The sequence below is a fragment of the Ipomoea nil genome, unplaced genomic scaffold (genome assembly GCF_001879475.1).
Source record: "Ipomoea nil cultivar Tokyo-kokei standard unplaced genomic scaffold, Asagao_1.1 scaffold2761, whole genome shotgun sequence".
Lineage (NCBI taxonomy): Eukaryota > Viridiplantae > Streptophyta > Magnoliopsida > Solanales > Convolvulaceae > Ipomoea > Ipomoea nil.
The window spans coordinates 1,186,463-1,199,387 of record NW_017619189.1 but is presented as its reverse complement, the minus strand read 5'-3'; the positions used below and the strand labels follow the sequence as shown (position 1 = coordinate 1,199,387).

Here is a 12,925-nt window from a genome sequence, read left to right as displayed (position 1 = left end):
TTTGCACAAGGAAGCTAGGAGGAAGCATTGTGCAAGGGGAAGTAGGGAGCAAAGAATGAAAGAAATACAAACAACAACTATACAAATACGACGAGGAATTGGATAGAAAGCACTTGACCTTATGCATTCACTAGACTAAGGTAGACAAGAAATAGTGCAACGCAATGCTAAGTTTAGGGAGGTCGCTTTGCCTACACTAAGCCGATACATACTTAGACTCTTAGATCACACCGTAGTGTGACTAAGGCATTTTCTCGAACACTGCACCTAGCCTACGACTCCTCTAGGGCCTTGCCCTTTCGGATCGAAGGACGGGGATTACAAATGAGTAAGACTACATAGAATCACATTCTCATGCCAATTCCACTCTCTCATAATCGTCCCTCATTGAGATCCTTCAATGAAAAGAGAATCCATACACAACTCATTTACAACAAAAGTATCTAGGTCAAGCATTATTACACCTCATCTCATCAATTCATCAATACAAAACAATGAATGCATAGAATCAAGGCAATCCAATCCAACTCCTAGAATATCTAGCTACACAACATCATATATTGAAATCACAATGCAATTGAATTCAAGCTAGTAATGTAGAAGATGGAAATAGGAAATCAAAAGCAAAAGATGAAATATTACCAACTTGAATCCACAAAGTGAGATCAATCTACAAGTTAAAGAGAAATGCTTCCACAATCAAGAGAGTTGTCAATTCTCTATCTTCTAGATCACTCGTCTCTCTTAGCAATTGAAGATTAAGAGTGTTGGTAGTTGTATCTAATCTAACCTAGAGAGAGAAAGCTCTCTGGAAATCTAAGCTATGAAAAATACAAAAATGAAAGAATGATAAAAGTTGTGAAGTTAATCGCACCAAGACTCCTTTTAAAACTGATTTTCTTGGCCTGTGTACGCCTGGGCATACGAGCTAACGCTCGTGCGTACGTGCTTCAGGCAGTTGCAGCCAAATGACTCTTTTGCCCCTTGTTTTGCTTCAAATTGTCTTCGAACCACTCAATTTCTTGCAATATTCAATATTGATCTTCAAAATATGATTTGTATGAGAATATATCAATTAAGCACACAATTAATACAAAAAAGGACTTAATTTATGCAATTAAAAGCAAATAAACACTCCATAAAAGTGGCACATTTTTGCACTTATCATTTAGGAAACTTTCTTAAGATCAAACTTGTTAACTATTTTCTTTCATTTCCAATGCATGTAAATCTTATATAAATACCCCCGGGGATACATTGAAATTCAAATCTCTCGCAGTGATACTGTCAATTTATCTTCTCATTTTCTCTCTTAAATTGTTTTACGGTTGTGTTGGCCCACAGATATATTACTTTGATTAAAATTCATTCCAATTATTGTATATTTAAATACGATTCTCCCAAATAAGTTTGAACCCAAATCTAAGGATCCCTCACGTCCCTTGCCCTAGAGACTTGTGAGAGGAGATAAATCGCAAGATGTGCCTTGATGGTGTAATATTCTGAGTTTTTGCATTGACCTTGACGTGCCACCCCTTGCGAGATTCGACCATAAGTACTTACGAGATATTACCCCAAACTCACTCCTTCATCCACTAAATATCGTTGCGAGAGAGAAATTGATGGGACATTTGGTTAAAACCCAAAAATTAGAGTCAAAATCAATCCAACCCAATAACACATTGGGGGTGTTTGGTAAATGAATGTTAGCTGATAGCTGATTGGATAGTGGGTTTAACTAGTTGATAGCATTAGCTGATTGTAAAAAAGTGTTTAGTAAATTAGTTATTAGGTGTTAGCTGATTACATAAAAAATAATTTTCTCAAAAAGCTAATTGAAAAAGCTCATTTGAGTAGATTTTTGAATTTTTGCATTTTGAAACAATAAGTTGTTACAATAAACTAATTAATCAAATACTCATATTGATTGTTTAACCTAGGGGTGGGCACTTCGGTTCGGTTTATCCGAATCGAACCGAACTAGTAATAGAAAACCGAATGGTTCGGAATTTTATAATCAGAACGGTTTAGTATCGAACCGAAACCGAAACCGAACAGTTTGGCAAAAACCACAGAACGGTTCTTTAGTTTAAATTGGTGTATTAAGCTTATATATATACAGTTTTAAAGTTGTGTAAATAAAATCCAGACAATATTCAAAATGTACTTACCTAAGCCATTGGCTACAAAATTGACTTGAACACAAAGTTTAAACTTAGCAGCTTCAAATCTGCTCGGGCGAACTATTTTCTATGTTAATGCATTTAGTATCTTTACATAAACATTTTTAATATACTTCAACAATCAATATCTTTACAAAATATTCTCTAAGTTAATATTAAAGTAATTTTACTTAACATTGTATAAGTTTTATTTGTGCATCACACCGGACAATTACTAGTAATAATAATAAAGAAGTAAATCCAAGTTCCTTGATGCCTGCTCCGCCGTTCAGTTCTCATTCTTATTGGTACTGAACCTTAAATTTTTTATTTGATTTCTTTATAGCTTGTTTTCTACATTGCACTTTTGTTGTTTGTCGCAATTGTTCTTTACCTCACAATTATATCTAACTTGAGTTATATTTACAATATTCAGTATTTTCCTTAGTTTCATGTTTTTCTTTAAATTTAATGTGCCAGTCATTCTAATTTTGATTTTTAGTGCACTATAATTATTTTTTAGTACTGGAATATATTTCGAGTGCACTAGCAATGACAGATTGTGTCCAAAAATTAACTATATAGTAATTGACACCAGTTCTTTTAATATCAACTATACAGATAGATGATTATTCATCTTATCAATAAAAATATTCCAACTGTAGAGTCGGTTCACGGTTGTGCAAAAACGTTAACTAATGTTTGGTAATTAGTACTTAGTATTGTGTTTGAACTTTGGATTGCTATTTTGTTATATAATGTTTAGAGTTTGAATTTGGATTATGTGAATATGTATTGTTTGGTAGTATGTTCGAAAAATTAGGAAATGTTGAAATTTGGGGATCTTAAACCGAACCGAACACCGAACCGAAACCTAATGTTAAACCAAATGCTTTAACTTTTTTAAAACCGAAACCGAAAAAAAAAAAAAAAAAAAAAAAAAGAACCGAAACCCGAAACGCCCACCCTTAGTTTAACCAAATCAAACAGCTAAAAGTGGTCAAATAAACCAAAGTTAACTAATAGGCTAACTATTTTACCAAACATGGTCATTATCTAATATATTCAACATTAATTTCTCCCAATTTTGAGTGCATTTTTATTGCCACACCATCAACACATAATTTTCTTGTCTGGACACCATAAGATAATCATTTTCCGGAGCAATGGTCTATGAAATCTGACCATTTCACCATCTTCATCAGATTCATCAAAACAACAGTTGCAGATTGTGGAAATGGTTGTTAAAATGTGTTTGTTGTTGTTGAACATGTATACATATATATATATACATACATATATATGCAGTCATATAAAGGCCATGAAGTTGAATATATGATGAAAGATGAGAATGGAATTGGAACACTACTTACAGACCAAATGATCAATTGTTGAAGAAAAACAACGGCATTCAAAAACAGATTTAAAAGCAAATGCACCAGCCGGGAATCGAACCCGGGTCTGTACCGTGGCAGGGTACTATTCTACCACTAGACCACTGGTGCTTGTTGTTTGTGAACCCAGTTATCTTTTATATTTGAAATCCAAAATTTTAACTTTTAAGATCAGAAATAACTAGAGTTCTCCCAAGAAATAAGACTTTCACACCGCATACGCGCCTTAATTTAATTGGAAAAATATTTTAAAAAAAATAAATTATAATATACTCTTTTCAGTCTTTTGGATAAATCAAAACATGCCAATTAACACTAAGTAAAAACTTAGAGTAAGTAAAAGTATTACTCTTTTTAAATTTAAAAACAAATTAAATAGTTGATAATATTCACTTAAAAAAAATAAAATTAAGCAAGCTATGAATCAATACTTTGATGTAGTTGATGTGCTAATAATTCAGTTTAATCTTGAAGTTTTGAGTTATTTTCTAAAATATATTCTTCTAAAGGTTCTATGTGTCATATTTTGTAAAATACAAAAATAATTAAACATATTCTCACCTATATATACTAATGTATCACTATTTATCTAGTACGGAATAATATCTCCAAAATATATTTCCCAAGATGTTGACGTGTCTTGTAATTATTTGTGTAAATATTTTTTTCAAGTTGTGTTAACTAAAATATTATTTTAAAGAAATGAATAGAGATAGTAGAGAAATAGTGGGTGACATAGGATCTAGCTTATATAGTTAAAGTGTCTCCTTTCCTCTTGACTCCACCACCCATAAAAAATGATTTAAGATAATAAATTCAAATGCTCTGTCGGGCCGAGGTGTGGGAGACCCTTAGAGTTAGGGTTCAGTCTTTTGGAAGAATGATTTAAGATAATAAAGAAATAATTAAAACACAAAATAATACTCAATAAACCAACACAAGAGGTTTATTTGGGAACTTGAATGTTGCATGGGAAAAATTATGCAAAAAAAAAAAAAAATGTATTTTATTGATATTGATGAAAAATTAATGGTGGCAAGAAAATGCTATAGTTTTCGTGGATTATTTCAGCTTCCTAATCAGTGTTATGTATGATGTTTCTTAGCTTTATTAGTTTGTTTGTGGTCCATAGTTTTCGTTGTCCAATGTTCAAATTATGTAGTAGATACCTGCAATCGTTATGTTGTGAGCATGTGCTCACCTTGCATGGTTCGCAAAATTTTATATCCATAACTTTTATACTGTAGATTCATAATTTTTAGACTCTCGGTGAGTTAAAATTTATACTTTAAATTCATAATTTCTAACCACGAATCTATATCCATATTATACTGTAGATCCATAATTTCTATAGTGTATATCCATAATTTCGAGACTCTCGGTGAGCTAAAATTTATACTTTAGATTCATAATTTTAGCTCACCGAGAGTATAGAAATTTATGAATCTATAGTATAGAAATTATGGATATACAGTATATAAATTATGGATATAGATTCGTGTGCACCATGTGCTCACGACATAACTTGCCTGTCTAGCAAGGGCAATTTATATCGTGCACCAGAGCGCACATTGCATTGTGCGCCCTGGTGCAAAACGTTTTTTTTTTTTTTTTTTTTTTTGAAATTCAGCTTTTCTGTGTTTGTTGTTAACTTCGTTAAAAAAAAAATCATGTTTTAAAAATGTACATAATTGTATAATAAAATGTACATAATTGTATAATAGAATTTACATAATTGTATAACAGAATATACATAAAGTTTTAACTGTTTAAAAATCGCGTGTTTGGATGTACATAATGATATAATAGAATACACATACACTCTGTCGTGTCGACTTCACACACAACTTAACAAAACGATATCATTTTGAGAAACGCAGGGCACACATTGCTATGTGCATTGTGGTACATGGTATAACAATTGTCTAGCAAGAACAGTAGCAACCAAATTTGATGGTTCTTATGAATGCTTCTACATTTAGTGATAATAATAAATGCCTATTATAATTGATAATAATAATAATAATAATAATATCCTGTGCTACCTATTTAAAGGTTCAAATTAGTAATATCTCTCACTGACTTCTCATTCTTAATCTATATATATATATATATATATATATATATATATATATATATATATATATAAAAGTAAAATCCTCCTAACAAATTTTCTCCCCAAAATTTTTGTAGTAAAACTTATTTGGTAAGTAAATGTCAAATAGAAATTAAATAAAGGAATAAGGGTCAAATAGGCCATCGAACTGCACAAGATAATGCAATTAGGCCACTGAACCTAAAAAATCAACAATCGGGTCCCTAAACTAACCAATTTCAAACAAATCTTCCAATTTGTAGGTTTCCAACAGGTTAACAGGTCATCCTCCCAAATTAATTATTTTTTAAAAAATAAAATTTAAAAATTAATTATTTAATTAATTTAAAAAAAAAAAAAAAACAGAAACGGCCGGAGACGAAGAAACTTCTTCGTCTCCGGCCAGTTTCTTCGTCTCCCCGGCTGGAGACGAAGATTTCTTCATCTCCGGCCGTGGAGACGATCGTCTCCAGCCATGGAGAAGAAGAAACTCTTCGTCTCCATGGCCGGAGACGAAGAAATCTTCGTCTCCGGCCGGGGAGACGAAGAAACTGGCCGGAGACAAAGAAGTTTCTTCGTCTCCGGCCGTTTCTGTTTTTTTTTTTAATTAATTAAATAATTAATTTTTAAATTTTATTTTTTTAAAAATAATTAATTTGGGAGGATGACCTGTTAACCTGTTGGAAACCTACAAATTGGAAGATTTGTTTGAAATTGGTTAGTTTAGGGACCCGATTGTTGATTTTTTAGGTTCAGTGGCCTAATTGCATTATCTTGTGCAATTCGATGGCCTATTTGACCCTTATTCCTTAAATAATAATAATAATAATAATAATAATAATAATAATAATAATAATAATAATAATAATAATAATAATAATAATAATAATAATAATAATAATAATAATAATAATAATGTTATTACCTTAAATAAATAAATTATTATACTTTCTCTTAAATAAATAAATTATTATACTTTCTCTTAAATAAATAAATTATTATACTTTCCTTTTGAATTAGTATTTTCTACCTATAAATACAAGAGCTTCTTCAATCAAAGAATCTCAGACTCATCTTTCTGCTTTCTTTTTGTATGAATTTTCTACATTTTTCTAACTATATTCTCACGTACTTCAATATGTTTTTCAGTTTGGACATCATGAATAACTTCATCAACGATATCTTCTTGAAGCTCGCCCAAGAGGTGACTCGCTTGGCCCACTACAACAAGAAGCCGATAATCACTTCCCGCGAGATCCAGGCTGGCATGAGATTGGTTCTTTCTGGCGAATTGGTAAAGCACGTTGTCTCTCTAAAAACACTAAAGCAGTCACCATATTTACAAGTTCTTAGATGAAATCATTTAAATCTATGTTTCGTTTTTATATAATCTCAATTAGGGATTAATAGATGTAAAGTAACTTGGATTTGAGTTTAATTTCATATTATTCTTCCAAAAGGTTTAATTTCATATTATAAGTATTGTTATCTACCTTCAACTATCAGTGAATCGATTAGCATTCTCAACAAAAAATAAAAAAAATAAAAAAAAAAATAAAAAAAATTGAATGTCTATATCTATGTGCATTTAAGATGCAACATGTGTATGATTCATTAGGCTTTGAGGCAGGAGAACACATCTGGGTACATTGGTGGATCTGTATCTCATTGCAAAAAAATATCCATACAATTAATTAATTAATATAATTACAATTATTATTATTCTAATTCAAAAAAAAAAAAGACTAAAGAATTAATTGTAATAATGAAATTTGTTATTAATATTCTTTTACTAATTGACACAGAAATCAGACTAAAAGAAAAACGAAATTAATATTAAAAATGGACTCAAATTAAAAAAATGCGTTTAATAAGTAAGTAACTAATTTGCTAGACAGAAAATTAGGGTAAAGGAAAAAGAAAATGATTATTAAACATTGTACCAGATTGTTTTTATGATTGAAAATGAATATTACAAACGTACCAGATTGTTTCTATGACCAGAAATAAGAATGAATTTTACACACAAGAATCTATTATTAATATTCTGTTATACTAATAGGCATGGGAATCATGCCAAATGAAAAAAGGATTTAATATTAAAAATTTATTGGAAATATAACACAGTTTTCCCTACGAAAAAATTAGTAACCACCAAATGAAATATTAGGAAAAAATTATAAAGAAAAAAGAAATGGAAACAAATATTAACTCTTTCTATGAATGAAAAAAGGAAATGAATATATCCATATTTCACTTAAAATATAATTAGTAATTATATTATATTATTATAATTATATTAATTATTTATGAAGAAAAAAAGAAATGAATATGAAAGAAAAAAAATAAAATTTATATACGAAAATCTATTATTAATATTCTGTTATACTAATAGACACGGGAATTAGGCCAAATGAAAAAAAAAAGAGTTAATATTAAAAATTTATTGAAAATATAACACCGCTTTCCCTACGAAAAAAATTAGTAACCACCACGTGAAATATTAGAAAAAATTATGAGGGAAAAAGAAATGAAAATGAATATTAATTCTTTCTATGAGTAAAAAAGGAAATGAATATATTCATATTTCACTTAAAATATAATCAGCAATTATATGATTATAATTATTATAATTATATTAATTATTTATGAAGGAAAAATGAAATGAATATATTAATAGTTTACTGAAAATATAATCAGTAATTATATTTTTTATAATTATATTACTTTTTAATTATGTGGAAATGAATATTAATTCTTTTTATGAATGAGAAAGGAAATGAATATTTCACAAAGAAATCTGTTATTAATATCATGTTACTAATCGACATGGAAATCAGGCCAATTAATCGATAATTATTAGAAAAATGAATAAAAATCAATATTAATTCTTTTTATGAAGGAAAAAAAAAGAAATATATATATTCAAAAGGAAATGAAATATGAAGAAAAACGAATGAATATGTTTATATTTCACTAAAAATATAACACAACTTTTGGCACAGAAATCAGACCAAAAGAAAAAAGAAATTAATATTAAAAATGGACTCGAATTAAAAAAATGTGCTTAATAAGTAAATAACTAATTTGCTACACAGAAAATTAGGGTAAAGAAAAAAGGAAATGATTATTAAACACGTACCAAATTATTTTTGTGATTGAAAATGAATATTACAAACATACCAGATTGTTTTTATGACCAGAAATATGAATGAATTTTACACACGAAAATCTATTATTAATATTATGTTACTAATAGGCATGAGAATCATGCCAAATGAAAAAAGGATTTAATATTAAAAATTTATTAGAAATATAACACAATTTTCCCTACAAAAAAATAAAAATAAAAAATTAGTAACAACCAAATGAAATATTAGGAAAAAATTATGAAGGAAAAAGAAATGGAAACAAATATTAACTCTTTCTATGAATGAAAAAGTAAATGAATATATCCATATTTCACTTAAAATATAATCAGTAATTATATTATTATAATTATATTAATTATTTATGAAGGAAAAATGAAATGAATATGAACAGAAAAAAAATGAATTTTACACACGAGAATCTATAATTAATATTTTGTTACTGATAGACACAGGAATCAGGCCAAATGAAAAAAAGATTTAATATTAAAAATTTATTGAAAATATAACACTGCTTTCCCTACGAAAAAATTAGTAACCACCACATGAAATATTATGAAAAAATTATGAAGGAAAAAGAAATGGAAATGAATATTAACTCTTTCTATGAGTGAAAAAGGAAATGAATATTACTCATAATGAATAAATATATGAATTATTATACATAGTAGCATGAAATTAATTAGTAGGACAATTATATTAGGTAATCTAATTAATAATTTACTTTTTAAATTATATTCCCTTTTTAATAATGAATATTTTCTTAAAGTATATACACAGATTATGCTTATCAATATAGAATTAAAAGTGTATAGATGTATAATATTATTAGTACAAAATCAATTATACTTGTCTTAATAATTAATTATTAATATTATTGCCTAATAATTATGTGTTGTCACCTTTTTCGGGGTAATTATTATGGTAATTTATATACATATATATTTTTATACTTAATGTATAATATTATTGGGCACAAAATAAATATACTTACCTTAATATATATAGATTATTTTTAATATAATTTCTTAATTTATTAAAGGTAATTATTCTCATAATTTTTCTTTCCTTCTTTTGTGTAACTATTATGGTAATGTATTTAAATATTGGAAGAGAAAAAAATGTTATAATTAATATAATTAATGAAATTAATATTGTAATTGTCACAATATTTGGTAATTATAAATAATATAATTAAGAAATTTGAGAAATATAAGATTTCTTCCGTAAAAATATTTGTGACAATTTCATTAAATTATAATTAATAAAATATGAAATATAATTAAAAAAATGAAAGTATAAAATTAACAAAACATGAATATTTATAATTTTTTTTTAAATATACATACATACACTTTTTAAATTTCTAAATATAATTTTTTAAGTATAAATCTATCAATATAAATTAAAATTAATGAAATTATATTATAATTTTCCTATTTACATATTAATAAATATTATGTGTATATACAATGTGTTATACAATCATAAAGGATATGCGTCCGATTAGAGTTTATATTTGTTCATACAAAATTTAGAATTTACATTTTTATTGATTTCTAAGTACAATTCTCTTAGTTATTATTATTCATATTTTTAGAATTAATAATAATATATATATAATACAATTTGAAATAAATCAACTTAATTATATGAATTTTTTCTATAAATTTATCTAAATATGTACATGATTAGAGATTATATTAATCATACAAAATTTAAATTTAAATTTTGTATGTTATAAAAATAGATACTTGACCAAATATATAAAAGTCCAACTATATTATTATATTGTACATTTTAACATTTTTTTATTTTTATTTTTATTTTAAATTCATAAAAACAAAAAAAAAAACAAAAACAAAAATTTAATTAGTTAGTACAATACAATTTCATAAATATCATAAATTAATTAGTACAATATCATTTATATTTATAACAATTAAAGAAAAAAATAAATAATTTCAAATATATGAACCAATGATTTCAAAATCAAACTAATATACAGTTACAAATAAATATAGCATGATTAGATTTACTTTAATTAGTTTTAATTCCCTTAATGATATGACTTTTCTTTATCAGTTTTTTGTGGGAGACTAAGGGAGTGTTTGAGTTGCTGGAAATTATTATTATTTTTTAATACTTACTAATAAAAAAAATTAAAATATTTTTTACCCCCCTCCCCTTCCCCCCAATAACATGTGTAAATCTTATATTTTTTAAAATTACAATTTGATAAATATTATAAATTAATTAGTAGAATATCATTTCTGTTTATAAATTATAATAATTAAAAAAAAATCATATATGTGAACCAATGATTTCAAAATGAAATTAATATACAGTTACAAATAAATATAGCATGATTTGATTTACTTTAATTAATTTTAATTTCCTTAATGAAATGTCTTTTCTTTTATCAGTTTTTTATGGGAGGCTAATGGAGTGTTTGGATTGCTATAAAATATTTTAAAATAAAAATTCATACTAATAAAAAATCATTTTAAAATATATTTTTAACCCCTCATAATATGTGTAAATCTTATATTTTACAATTTGATAAATATCATAAATTAATTAGTACAATATCGTTTCTGTTTGTAATAATTAAAGAAAAAATAAATAATTGAAATATGTGAACCAATTATATCACAATAAATCTTTCAAAATTTAAAACAAAAGAACGGAAATTAAAAATAGAATGAAAATATTTCAATAATAATATTCTACATCATCAAGTAAAAGTAAATTAAAAATGAAAAGATAATATTTCAATAATAATATTCTACATCATCAATAGTAAATGCATATTTTAAACAATAGTAAAGGTAAATTAAAAATGGAACGGAAATATTTCAATAATAATATTCTACATCACCAATTAAAAATAAAACTGAAATTAGGTAAAAATACCATTGCATATGATATTCTAATTGATTAATTGACGGAAAATAAAAAGAATAATTGATTGAAAATGAATATGATATTACTAATTGACTGATATTTTACGATGATATATTTTCACCCGAGTCACCAATTCTAATGGACTGAAGATGTTAGCTATAGACGATGACGGACAAGATTATGTTGCTACTACCAATGTCGTCTACAATATGAGGTTTTAATAATGTGTAAATACAATTGGTGATATTATGTTTTTTTTTTTAATGACAAAATTGCTATATATCTACACACAAAAAAATAAAATTTTTTAAAGCAATTTAGACAAATATATATATATATATATATATATATATATATATATATATATATATATATATATATATATATATATATATATTTATTTATTTATTTATTTATTTTTCATACAAATGAATTAGGATAGCAATTCATTCCTATAACTGAGTTGCTAAAGAATGAGCACGTTTGCCTAATTTATAAAAATACTAAACAATGATAAATAAAAGCTTCAAAGTTACAACACTGCATGCGTATATCTACACATTAGCTATTAATTTGAGCAATTATTTGTTTAAATTCAAGCAACGATAACATCAAAACATATAAACGATCCAAACTATATCTTCAATTGCACTATATAATATTTAATGTTCTAATTTAAATAATTATATATCAATCCAGATATTCTTAATATATTACAACAAATTCACGGGCGAAATCATATCTTTAATTGCACTATATAATATTTGAGTTATTACTGAAAAAATCAGTCTTTAATCACGGTTAATTGTATGTTACTTTTTTCCGAATCACCCATCCTGATAGTCTGAATCCTGATAGTCTGATAGTTTTAACTTTAGACGATGATGGATAAAATTCCGTTACTACTACTAATGTCGTCTAGCTATAAAGAGATTTTCAATAATGTATAATTTAAGCCATTGATATTATGTTTTTTTTTTTTTTACATACAAAAATGACAAAATTGCTATATAGCTGATCTACATAGAAAATATATCTTATGTATAAATAATTTATATAACTGAGTTGCTAGACAACGAGCTAATTAGCCCAATTAATACAAATTATAAACACTGATATATAAAATCTCTAAAGTTGCAACACCGAATGCGTATATCTACACGTTAGCTATTAATTGGACAATTATTTATTCGAATTCAAGCATTGATAACATCAGAA

General features: G+C 26.3%; 1 non-coding gene across 1 annotated transcript; it reads right to left on the bottom strand.

Moving 5' to 3' along the window:
- Positions 1 to 3,596: 3,596 nt before the first annotated feature.
- TRNAG-GCC lies at positions 3,597 to 3,667 on the bottom strand. Its single transcript has one exon. It is a non-coding gene; the product is annotated as a tRNA-Gly (tRNA).
- Between the last annotated feature and the right edge of the window lie 9,258 nt (positions 3,668 to 12,925).